This window comes from Cricetulus griseus (assembly GCF_003668045.3).
Source record: "Cricetulus griseus strain 17A/GY chromosome 1 unlocalized genomic scaffold, alternate assembly CriGri-PICRH-1.0 chr1_0, whole genome shotgun sequence".
NCBI lineage: Eukaryota > Metazoa > Chordata > Mammalia > Rodentia > Cricetidae > Cricetulus > Cricetulus griseus.
Genome location: NW_023276806.1, coordinates 255,446,527 through 255,459,310, shown reverse-complemented (window position 1 = coordinate 255,459,310; position 12,784 = coordinate 255,446,527). Strand labels below are relative to the sequence as shown.

At 50.7% G+C, this 12,784-nt stretch overlaps 1 protein-coding gene across 3 annotated transcripts in view; it reads left to right on the top strand.

Annotated features, from left to right (window-relative positions):
• Positions 1-2,159: 2,159 nt before the first annotated feature.
• Tfeb (transcription factor EB) overlaps positions 2,160-12,784 on the top strand; it is a 47,902-nt gene continuing 37,277 nt past the window's right edge. Inside the window, exon 1 of one of the 3 annotated variants that reach the window (XM_035451172.1) lies at positions 2,160-2,284. The gene's annotated coding sequence lies outside the window, so the exon portion shown is untranslated. Of the gene's footprint in view, positions 2,285-2,977; positions 3,207-12,784 lie in introns of those variants that run through there. The other 2 variants (XM_027394501.2, XM_027394502.2) reach the window with 2 other exon arrangements.

The following is a 12,784-nucleotide window of genomic DNA, read 5'->3' as shown; positions in this document are numbered from 1 at the left end:
AGCGTTCTCTGACCAGCCCAGTGAGAGGTCTGTTGCTCTAGACTTCATTCTTGCACTTCCTTAGGAGTTTTTTTAATAAAGTCCCAGAAACATGGGGTCACAGGATGGGCGACGGCAGAGGAGAAGCAGAAGAGGGAGAAAATAAAGGGTGAGGTGGAGGGAGAGAGGAAAGGAGGGGAAGAAAAGGATGGGAGGCGTGGAGAAAAGGAGTCGGTGAGAGAAAGAGTGAAGAAAAAAAGGGGGAAAAAGCTAAGAATGCTATTTCAGTGCTCTTACCTTCCAGTTGGAGGAAGAGACATAAAAGAGACTGGAAAATGTCTGAGCAGTAAAAGGGTGGCGGTGATGCTGTTCCAACTTTGCCACTTAACACTTATGGGTAGGGACAAAAGGGCAAGATCCAGGTCATGTGCCCCACCCCAAATTGAGACAGGATAGGCAAGGGAATTATGGGACTTGAGAGGAAAGGAGTCCCCGCATTTGGTCTGGGTCTGGATGAAGTCTTTGTCAGCTGAGAGTCATGACTTCTAGCGCAATGAACATTTCCTGAGGACTGTCAACACAGAGACCATTTCATTAAGAGCTAGAAACAAAAACAAGCCAGGAGTAGTGACGTACTTTCGGAAAGTAGAGGCATGCAGAGCTCTGTGAGTTCGAGGGCAGCATAATCTACTAGTGAGTTCTGGGTTATTTGGTGAGTCCCTGTTTCAACAAAACAAAACAATGGTAAAAAATAGCAATAAACCAGGATTAAGGACTAAGGCCTGAGTAGGTCCTCAACTCTCCCCCAGACACTGTCTGCAGTAAGACTGTTTTGTTTTAAAATATCCTAGCTTCCTTTATGATCTTTTACCTGGTCAGTTACAACACTATCAGGCACACCTCAGGAAACATCCTGTGATCTTATTTAAGTTTCTCAGCAGTCCTCCAGAGATAGCTTCAACTCACCAAAACAAGGCATCTGGCTATCTTAAAAGACAATGAGAAACCCACACCCAGTTTCTCTGGTGGGCCTATTCTTTTCCTGAGCAGCAGCATCTCTCTCTCTCTCTCTCTCTCATAAATACATACACACACACACACACACACACACACACACACACACACACACACACATATTCTTGCTTTTGCATCCAAGTTCGTGGCCTCGCTGATTCCTGGGTGCGGGTCTCCTTCTACGAAAGTACCTCTTCGGGGGTCTTTCAATATATATATATATATATATATATATATATATATATATATATATTGCCCCGCCCCCCATGAGAATGAACCAACGACAAACCTCCATAATCTACATTTATTTATTTATTTATTTATTTATTTATTTATTTTTGGTTTTTCGAGACAGGGTTTCTCTGTGTAACTTTGGAGTCTGTCCTGGAACTCGCTCTGGAGACCAGGCTGGCCTTAAACTCACAGAGAATCCGCCTGCCTCTGCCTCCCGAGTTCTGGGGATTAAAGGTGTGCGCCACCAACGCCCGGCTTTGTTGTTGTTGTTTTAAATAAACTACAGTTCTGCTTCATACTGGCTTGTCCTGAAATAATAATTAATAGGATAACAATTATTATTATTATTTAACAAAGAAGTCAAAAGTCTCTCCAAGTGGCGTTTCCTAAAGGATAAGGTAACTGCTTAGGCTGCCGCTGGCAATCCTGTGTCTCCCATTGCACCACCTTTGACATACACTGGGAGGAACCACCTGGAACCCTGTATCTTTCTCACAGTCCTGGAAAAGTAGCTTGGTATTGGTCCTTTTACAAGATGTCATACTGTAGTAGATCCTAGCTCGGACATCACTGATAGAGAAGAGAAAGGAAATCTAAAATGGGGAAAAGGGAACAAACGTTTAAAGTCAAAAGTCGACTCTTTGGGAACCTCGGCCAGCAGGGTAGAACTGTAAATCCCGGCGAGCCCCGCGTGGCTGCTGCAGGGACTACGTTTCCCAGCGGGCGCCACGGTAGGCCTCCGGGGGCGGTCCGCAGGGGGCGGGTGCTGCCCTCTGCCGGGCGCAGCGGGAAGTGGGCGCGGAGTGACAGCCGAAGCCCGAGCGCCGGGCGCGGGGCTAGGTGACAGCGGAGGCGGCAGCTGCGGGCGGGACGCAGAGAACGGCGACGGCGCCGACGGCGGCGGGAAGGGCGGACGGGGCGGGTCTGGCTGGTGGCGCGTAGCCCGAGGAGCCCGACAGCGGGCGGCGGGTGAAGATCGGGCGCCGGGCACCCGAACTTGGACAAGTTGCCGGAACCACAGGGCGCCGGCGGCGGACAGATTGACCTTCAAAGCGAGGTGAGCGGGACTAGGGGGCAAGGGGTGCACGGGGGACCGGGGGACGCCAGCTCCGCACTTTCCATCCTGTGGGTGCCGGAGACAGGTGGGGCGGGTGGATGGGGTACAGACTAGAGCAGGACAGGGTGCACCGCACCGCACCGCCACCCATCCGCAGCCGGTGCAACCCTGGGTACCCGGCGCGTGGCCCGAGCGGTGCAGCTTGTCAGCCGGGGAGCCCCTCGGGCCCCTCCCTTCAGGCCGGGTAGGGGGCGGCCTCCCCGCGACCTTATGTAACCGGGGCGGGAGTGGCCGGGGCGGGCACGGGCCTTCCTGGCCGGGGAAGCTGAGCGGAGCTAGGGCGGGAGGCGCAGGAGTGAACTTGCAAGAAGTTTTGAGGGACGCTCGGGCCCTGAGCTCGCTCCCCCTCCCCCGACACGGCAGGGGCGGGGGGCTCGGGGGAGGGAGTCCGGGGCCCGGGGAGGTGTGCAAGCACCAAGGCCGGCGGGGCCTGGCCCAGCCTGGATGGTCGCGGGGGAGTGGGAGGGCCGGAGAGGCGCCACGCCCCGTGGGCTGGACTGCTGTGTCGGGGGTGGTGTGGACGTCCCATCTCTCCCTCCCTCCCTCTCTCCCTCCCTCCCTCCCTCCCTCCCTCCCTCAGTGCCTCTCTCCCTCCCTCCTAGGTCTCTTGCAGAAGACACCCTGATTTCAGCCCCTGGCGTCCCCGGCAAACTTCTCCTCTTTCATTTTTCCACCACCCTAGGGAACCCCAACTCGGGTCGCACCCTCTGTGCGTCTCTTTTTCGGCTTCCTTGAGCTCCCAGTCGTCTGCCCTCCTCCCCGAGCCACCCTCTTGGTCCCCAAGTCCGGAAAATACGCCCCCTTTCCCCTGTCTACCCCTTCACTCTGCGCCGACCAACCCCAGGCTAGCCCTCCCCGCCAGGTCAGTGCCTCCGTCTCCCCCACCCCCAACTCTGGACCCAGTCGCCTCTTCCGCCCAGCGCCTCCTGGAAGGGAGCTGGCGGATGCCACCTGGGTCCCCGCCCCTCGGCCCCCGCCGTGCTCTGGGTTCTGGCTTCACGCACCGCTGCCCCGAGCTGCTCCGGGCTGCGCGAGCAGGTTCGCGCCGCAGCCGCCTGGCGCGCCCCAGCCCGAGCCCTGGGGAGGAAGGGAGGGCGCCCGTGCGGGTGGGGCTGGCCTGCGCCAGTGCTCCCCCGGCCCCCGCCCTCCATTCTGCGCCTGCCCCTCACCGCGGCGCCCTTCCCCAACCTGCGCCAGCGTTCGCTCGTCCTGCCGAGGACTGCTCAGTGTGACAGTTGCGGGACTAAACTTGAGCGCTCAGTGCACTGGGGAAGTATGGGCTCCACCTCCCCCGACCCCGAGTGAGGGAGTGGGGATGCAGCAGGGAAGGGGAGCCTCTAGGACGTGGCCTGAGGTCCCTACACCCTCCCTGGCCCGGGTTTCGCTGGCCCAGACCAGGCACTGTTGGGGGGTGAGGTGGGGGCTGATCTCCAGTTTCCTCTAGGGCGGCCAGGTGCAGATGCTGGCAGGCAGATCCGAACGCGGGGACCAGGCTCGGTGGCCGGTTCCATTCTTTCGTAGCCGCTCGGTGCCCCGCCGGGGAGCCGGTCTCCATTCCCCAGGCTCTGCCCTGCGGCAGTGCCCAGTCTGGAGAGAGAGCCGGCCGTAGCAACCGTCTAGCCAGGAGAGGCAGTAGACCGGGAACGGTTGCTGCCTCTGGAGCTTTCACTGTGCCTCAGTTTCCCTCGACTCTTTTGGTTCCCTTCTTTTGGCTTGCCTCCTAGTTATAGGAGAGCTGAGAAGCAGAGCGTGTGATGAAGGGCAGGTGTGTTTGGGGGGTCTCCTGTGTGAGAGGGGCCGATATTGCTTATACTTTACATCTGAATGCTAATTCTCTGTCCACCTAGGAGGTGGAGCTAGATGGAGACCCAGGTCTCTTGGTTCCAGGCCCCGTGGAATGAGGCAAGGGACATCTGAGGTGAACATTGAATCCACAGAGAGCCAACTGTGCATTTAGGGCTGATGGCCTGGTGACTCAGTCAGAGGTGGGCAGGGAGTGGGCCAGGGAAGGCAAGAGTTCATTCAAGTACCACTGGGGGTTTTCAGTGCCCGCCCATCCCATCTCCAGTGAGCCCCCACCTGCCCCCACCCCATTTCCTGGGTGCTGGGAAGTAGGTGGGAGGGGACCTACTCTCTTGCCTGGCTGCCCTTTGAGGGTCTGGCTTCTGGCCCTGCTCCCTCCTGGGCTCTGTTTATGGCTGTAATTGCATCGTTAGCTAGGGTTTATAGAGTTACTTAGCACCTGCCCCCACAGGGAGTGGCCCAGCCACCCTTCCCTCTGGCTTCTGTCTCTTCCTTTTCAAAGTCAAGTTGGTTTTTGCAGGCAGCAGGGGTTTCCCCAACCACAGTTGGCATGAAAGCCAGGTTGAGCCTTTGTCCTGGGGATGGAGAGCAGGGGACACTTGGGGCCCAGCTTGGGGCTGCCATAGAAATGATAGTGGCCTCCGTGTGTGTGTGTGTGTGTGTGTGTGTGTGTGTGTGTGTGTGTGTGTGTGTGTGTGTGTGTGTGTGGGAGGGGGGCAGGGGAAGTTCAGATTCTCAAAGCTTCCAGAAGTTTCCCTATCTCAGGGTACAGCCAGACTCTGATATGCTGTGAAAGGAGAGACTAGAAATGGAATCACCTGTTAGCTGCTGTGGGGAATAAGGACAGCGAGGGGCCAGGACCTGGAGAGTACATGTGGAGTGTGTGTAATGGGTGAGATGTGTGGAACCTAGTCTTCTCTGTGCATGAATTGTGTAGATGAATGTCTCTGACAGGAACAAGAACACAACACTGTATTAATTAGAGTATTCAAGTGCTGTACCAGAGCGGGACTGTCATAAAACCTAGCTGCAAACAACTGTTGCCAGCATCGAATGTGTCTCTTTGCATCAGGATAGGGATTATTTCTTTTGTTATAGCGATTCAGAGAAGTTAAGTAAATTGTTGAAAACCACATAGCCTGAAAGTAGAGGACTAACCCAGGTTCTAACCCAGGCTCAGCTGATTCCAAGCTTCACATCCTTGATTCCTGAAGAAGACCACATCCGTGTGGCAGACATTCTTTTTTTATCGTTTGTTCTTATTTATTTATGCTGATTTTTCAAGACAGGGTTTCTTTGTGTAGCCCTGGCTACCATAGAACTCACTCTGTAGACCAGACTGGTCTCAAATTTACTGGTCTCTGCTTCCTGAGTGCTGGGATTAAAGGCATGTATCACCACTGCCTGGCCAGAAGTTTGTTCTTTTCTTTCTTTTTTTCTTGTTTTTTGTTTTTTGTTTTTGTTTTTCGAGACAGGGTTTCTCTGTGTAGCTTTGGAGTCTATCCTGGTACTCGCTCTGAAGACCAGGCTGGCCTCGAACTCACAGAGATCCTCCTGCCTCTGCCTCCTGAGTGTTGGGATTAAAGGCAGGCACCACCACGCTTTTTTAAAAATTGATTTATGTGTGTTTGTATGAGGCTGCGCATACAGAGTGCAGGACACAGAGTCCAGAAGAGGGTATCAGGTCCCCTAGAGCAGGAGTTACAGGCAGTTGTGAGTTACCAGACAGGGTGCTGGAAACTCAGCAAGAGATCTTACCCGCCAAGCTTCCTTCTCCTTTAAAAGGTGTGGAGGGTAGGGGGCTGGAGAGCTGGCTCAGAAGTCTGCAGTTAAGAGAACTGACTGCTCTTCCAGAGGGACTGAGGTTCGATTCCCAGCACCACTTGGTACCCAACTGTCACAACTCAATCCTATGTGGTTGGATTCCTCTTCTGGACCCCTTGGGAACTGTACACATGCAGTACACAGACAAACACTAACACACATAAAATAAAATGAAAATTAAAATCTAAAACAAGTTGTAAAAAAATAAATACAAATGAATCTTTTTAAAGTGGGGGTATGGTAGTTTGGGGACCTTCTCTTTGGTGCCCAGGGTCTTCTGCCCTGGGACTGCACTTGTCTCCTAGCTTCCTTTCTGGGCTGCTGAGCCAGGTGCCCAAAGGTCCTCTGGGAGACCCTGTCCTGTGAGGAGATAGGCCGACAGGGCTTTTGATGGCCTCTCTGGAAAACTCATTTGAGCCAGGAAGGGGAGGAGGCTTCTTATGGACAGCCTTCTGGGTGTGTGGCTTTGGCTACGGACAGCGTGTCCTTTAAGCCACAGTACACCCTCAGTAAAGGTGCATTTCATCAGATGTGGGGGAAAGGCAGTGAGTGGGACCTTTGGTTGAGAAAGTCACAAGGTCACAGGACTGGGAGCCCAGAGACCCCAATACCATCAATGACTATCAGTGTGACTCTGCTCAGCCTCCTTTCACCTGCCTATGAACACTAATCATCTGTAGAGTCCCCTCCAGTAACAGCCTTCTACAAGCCTCTGCCTCAGGCACCAGGACACCAGGCTACAGAATGGGAGGGTGTGGGTGGCAGACCTGGGATTGATGGAGTCCCTGGATTCAAGCCTGGATCATGTTAGGATGTAACCCCAGCCACCATTTATAGCACTATACTGAGTGTAACTTCATCTGGATGAATATTGGCACTATGGGTTCTGGGGCCAGGCTGCCTGGCTTGGGGTCCCAACTCTGTCTCTTCCCACTATGGGATCCTGGGAAGCTGTTTAGCAACCCACCATGCCTACTTCCATGATTAAGAAGTGTACACTCTACTTGCCCTACCCAAGAGCAAGAGCAGGTGTGTTGATGTCTGGAATATACGGCATACTTAGAATAACAAACACGAACTCAACTCTTGTGACTCTTTTATTTTTTCATTTCTCACTTTTAAGTGAGACACTGAGGCCCAAAGTGCTCCAGGAGAGAAAAAAAGGAACCATGGAAGGGCTGGGGATGCGTATGTAGCTCAGCTGGTAAAGTACTTGTTTAGCATGCTGGAAGCCCTGAGTTTGATCCTTGGTTCCAAATATGCTGGGCGTGGTGGCACACACCTGTAGTCCCAGCACTTGAGAAGCAGAGGCAGGAGAATCAGAAGTTGAAGGCCATCCTATGCTATAATATTGAGTTTGAGGTTAGTTTGAAAAACACTGGACCCTCCCTTTAAAAAAGAAAAAAAAATCAATCAGTGGGTTTGGAAAGAAGGTTTGCTGCTCTTCCAGAGGATGGATTCCAAGCACCTGTGCTGGGCAGCTCACAACCTCTTGTAGGTCCAGCTCCAGGGGTTCTGACACCTTCTAACCTTCACGGACACACAACAACACATACATTTAAAAAAACACCTTGAACTCACAGAGATCCACCTGCCTCTGCCTTCCGAGTGCTGGGATTAAAGGCGTGCGCCACCAATGCCCGGCTAAAAAACATCTTAAAACAAAACAAACAAAAAAGCCGAGGGTTCTAACAGTCCACTGGATGTATCTAATACCCTCAAATATAACACCTTCCAGGATGGAGAAATGGCTTGGCCATTCGTTAAGAGCACCAGCTGCTCTATAGTGCACCCAGTTCCAGTACCCAGCACACACATAGTGGCTCACAACCATCTGTCTCCAGTTCCAAGGGGTCCATCGCCCTCTTCTGGCCTCGGCATGCACATGGTACACAGACACATGCAGGCAAAACACTCATGCATAAAACAAATGTTTTATATAATATATATATATATATATATATATATATATATATATATATATAGTCAGGCAGTGGTGGCACACTATGTATACACTATAATATATATATATATAGTCAGATGGTGGTGGAATACTATGTGTGTGTGTGTGTGCGCGCGTGCGTGCGTGCATGTGTGTGTGTGTGTGTGTGTAGTCAGGTGGTAGTGACACACGATGTGTGTACTGTAATGTATATAGTTGGGCAGTGGTGGCACACACCTTTAACCCTAGCACTTGGGGGATGGAGGCAGGCAAATTTTGTGTGTTTTAGGCCAGTCTGGTCTACAGAGAAAGCTCCAGGACAGCCAGGACTACACACAGACCCTGCCTCTAAGATAAATAGATGGATAGATAAATAGATAAATAAGTGTGTGTATATATCCCTGGGGTTTTGCAGACTCTGGCCACAGACCCAACTACACTCTACACTCCCTCTCCCACGTCCCGATCTCCAGCTTGTTCTCGGCTCTTCTCTTCAGTTAGCTGTTCTCCTCAGTTATCTAGGTTGTGCGGGGTGGTGGTGGGGGAGCAGGGTGGCAATGCCTCCGCGTCTCTGCTACCTCTCTCCCTTTGAATGTCTCTGTGGGGCATCTGTCCTGCCACCTCCTAGCCATGGCTCTCGAATTCCCTCTCTTGTCTGCCTTCCTTTCCACTCTGCACTATTGACACTGAACCTCTTGGCTGCTGTGGGCAGAGATAAAAATCCCAGTGATAGGGAGGACCCGAGATTTATCTCTCCCACAGGAAGTGCTTTGCTGTGGAGTGTGCTGGCAGTAGATGAGATCAGAGGACAGCCAGAGAGGCAGAAGCTCAGACAGGATCATTGTTGCTTCCTGGTTTGTATATTTTTTTCCTCCTCCTGTTGAGTATCAAGCCTAGAGCCTTGTGCCTGCTAGACAAGCAAGTGCTGGGCTCCTGAGCTCCACCCCACCATGGTCCCAGCCATAAATGCAAGCATAAAGAATGAGAGCAATGAGCCTGGCCAGTGCCATGTCTTGCCCAGTTTTGCTAACAGACATTCCACCTTGTTGGCAGTTATGCATACAGTGGCAGTCCCAAAGTAGGATTTGATGCTATGGAGACTAATCCAGAATTCCATCAGACTCCACGTCTTGAAAGCTATGATTTCATATGCCCCTCTTTCAGCCCACCTTCCTTCAAGTGCTTTCTCCCACCACGTCTTCCTTGCACTCTTCCTCCAACCAAAGTTTTCTCTTAATGAAGTCATAGTTCCCAGGGAGGCCATTGAACCTTTCTCACTGCAGGCCGGCTGATTAATCTAATCACCTGAGAGCTCTTACAAAATACCCTGCCTCCTGGTCTCTGGGGGTGGGGCCTCGGCATTAGTAGGAAAACAATGCCCAGGTGGTTCCCACGCCCTTTCTCCAGGCTATAGACCTAGGGCAGCAGCTCTTGCACCAAGCAGGCCTGAGAAGCCCCCAGTGGGACTGTTTAGTCTCTGCTTTCTCTGCCTTGCTTTGCATCTCATGCTCAGTAGTTCCACAAGTGTCTGAGGTTTTGAGTTTTACTTTTTAAAGATAAGGATTTATTTATTTACTTATTTTTTAGTGTGTGTATTCGTTTGTGTATGTGTGCAGGTTTGTTCATGTGTGCAGAGACCAGAGGCAACCTTGGACGCCATATCCGGGAACCCTGTCTACCTTCTTTCAGGCAGGGCTTTTCATTGGTCTGGAGGTTACAACTTAGGGGAGACTGGCTGGCCAGTGAATCTCAGTGGCCCCCGTGTCTCTGTCTCTAGCTCTGGGATTATAAACATGTGCCATCACACCCCACATTTTCACACGGTTCTAGGGAGTGAACATAGGTCCTTGTGTATTTAATCATCGAATGAGCCTCACAGCCACTATTTTATTTTATTTTTTTTATTATTTAAGACCTTTATTAACAGATGCTTACAGTTTGTTATTTTTTTTGAAAAAATCAAGTTGTAAACTTTTATTACAAATTTAAAATGAAGTGCTTAAAAATCTCAACTTGACCAGATATGAAACAATTTAAAAACCATTAAAGGTATATTGAGAAAAACCAGACCTCTATTTTATTTTTTTAAAGGTTTGTTTTTTAAGTTATATATGTCTATATGGGTATGTGTGTTCATGTGTGCAGTTGCCCACTGAGGCCAGAAGAGGACATCAGATTCCCCTGTAGCTAGTTACAGTTGTGAGCCACCTGTAGTGGATGCTGGGAACCAAATTCAGGTCCTCTGGAAAGGCAACAGGCACTCTTAATCATGGATCTATCTCTCGATCCTTATTGTATTTGCTTATTTATTTTTCTTTAAAAATAAATTTTCATTTTTATGTGTATGGGTGTTTTGCCTGATTTCTGCTCATCAATGCCTGTGAAATACCTGTGAAAGCCAGAAGAGGGTGCTGGATACCCTGGAACTGGAGTTAGAGACAGTCATGAGCTGCTATGTGGGTGTTGGGAACTGAACTCAGGTCTTCTGCAAGAGCAGCCAGTGCCCTTAATCACTGAGCCATCTCTCCAACCCTATTTTATTTCTTTTTAAGACAAGGTCTCGCCGGGCATGGTGGCACACGCCTTTAATCCCAGCACTCAGGAGGCAGAGGCAGGCGGATCTCTGTGAGTTTGAGACCAGCCTGGTCTCCAGAGCGAGTACCAGGATAGGCTCCAAAGCCACAGAGAAACCCTGTCTCAAAAGACCAAAAAAAAAAAAAAAAAAAAAAAAAAAAAAAAAAGACCTGTATATCTCAGGCTGGTTTCACGGTTGTGACCTTCCTGCCTCTGCCTCCTGAATTCTGGGAGCACAGGTATGAACTGAATTTGTGGTGAGTTTTCAAATGAAGTCAAGTTTTTGGTCCCCAGAACACACTCTTAGCTATAGCCGAGCAGGTACCCAGGGGTGATGTCTGAGTCTGTTTTGGAATTGTTTGGCTGATGTTGTCTTTCAAGGCAGATCTCTAGGGCAGGGCCTACTTCTGAGTTGGGTGCCAACATTTCTGTTCCAAACCCCCATGTATTGGTCTGTTTTGGGTTACTACAACAGAACACCAGAGAATCAATAACATATAAAGAAAGGGTTCGGTTTTTAGCTCACAGTTTGTGTTGAGGGCAAGGGACCTCATCTGAGATGACCCTCTGGTTGAAGAGGGGGGTGTAATGTGTTGTGTGTGTGTGTGTGTAGGCCAGAAGTCAGTGTCATGTGTCCTTCCTTCATCACTTAATACATTTAATTTATTTGCTCATTCATTCATTCATTCATTCATTTTTGAGGCAGAGTCTCTTGGAACCGGAAGCTTTTTAATTTGTCTAGGCAGGATGGCTTCAGGATCTGCCTGTCACTGCCCACTTCAAGTTGAGCACCAGGCACAAGCTGCCATGCATGGCTTTTACATGGGTTCTGGGTGTACAAACCAGGGACTCTGGCCTTAAAAAGGTCAGTCACGGGTACTCCATCCTGATGATTTTAGCCAATTCTATCACTTCCCAAAGGCCCTGCCTCTGAGCACCGTCAGATTGCATTTCCAGGGTCTTAATCTCCACCATGAATAAGAGGGTTAAATCTCAACCCTTAGGGGACACTCCAGTCACACCCAAATGTGAGCACCCCAGGAAACTAGGCACTGTTTAGCCATCTGATTGGTTCCACTCTGGGACAAGTGCTTAAGAAATATGTGTTTTCTGTTAAGGCAGAGTGAGATGGATGTGTGACAGCTCTGAGCACAGTGTCATCAGAACTGTGGGGGCCAAAGCTGCTGAGAGTGTGATCCGTGTCCTGGGACTCTGTTGGAAGGAGGGAGCATTTTCCCGAGTGAGGTTGCTAAGCACCTGTCACCTTACCTTTCTCTCCACACAGGGCCACAGGGCAGCATTTGATCACTGAATTGAATCATTATTGAGATAATGGAGGAGGGCACATGCCAGTATGTGTGTGTGTGTAGGTCGGAAGACAGCATTGTTTTGTTTTGTTGTAGACAGGGTCTCTCTACATAGCTCTGGCTGTCCTAGAACTCGCTCTGGAGACCAGGCTGGCCTCGAACTCACAGAGATACGCCTGCCTCTGCCTCCCGAGTGCTAGGATGAAAGGGGTACACTACCATGCCTGGCAGAGGACAACTTTGTGGAGTTGGTTCTTTCCTTCCACCTTTATGTGGCTTCTAGGAATCACACTCAGGTCCTCAGCCCTGCAGAGCAGGTACTTATCTGTGGAGTTGTCTCACCCAACCCTAAATCGCATTCCTTACTCAGAGGAACATAAAATGCAAAAGAAATAACTTTCCCTTTCTTTGCTCAGAGAGGCATTAGGAGGATCCTTGAGGGAGGACATTTCATCCAGAAGGTTCTGGGCTCCTATTTACTTACGTTATTTTAACTTTTTACTTACTGTGTGTGCCTGTGTGTGTGTGTGTGTGCATGTGTGTATGTGTGCTTGTGTGTGTGCCTGTGTGAGTGTGTGTATGTGCATGTGTGTGAGTGTGTGCATGTGTGCATGTGTGCCTGTGTGTGTATGTGTGCATGTGTGTGCCTGTGTGCGTGCGTGCGTGCGTGCGTGCGTGCGTGTGTGTGTGTGTGTGTGTGTGTGTGTGTGTGTGTGAAGATATGGTGCTTATGTGGGGGCCAGAGTACAACTTTTGGGAACAGTCTCTCTCCTACCTTGTGGGACCCAAGGTCAAACTCAGGTCATCAGGCTCAGCAGCCATCTTGGCCCTTGTGTGGGTTTTTGTTGTTGTTGCTGTTTTTGAGACTGGGTCTTATGTAGCCCAGGCTGTCCATAGACTCTCTATGTAGTCAGGAATAACTTAAAACTTCCCATCCTCCTGCTTGTCTCTCTCAAGTGCTGGGATGACCAGCATGCATCACCATGACTG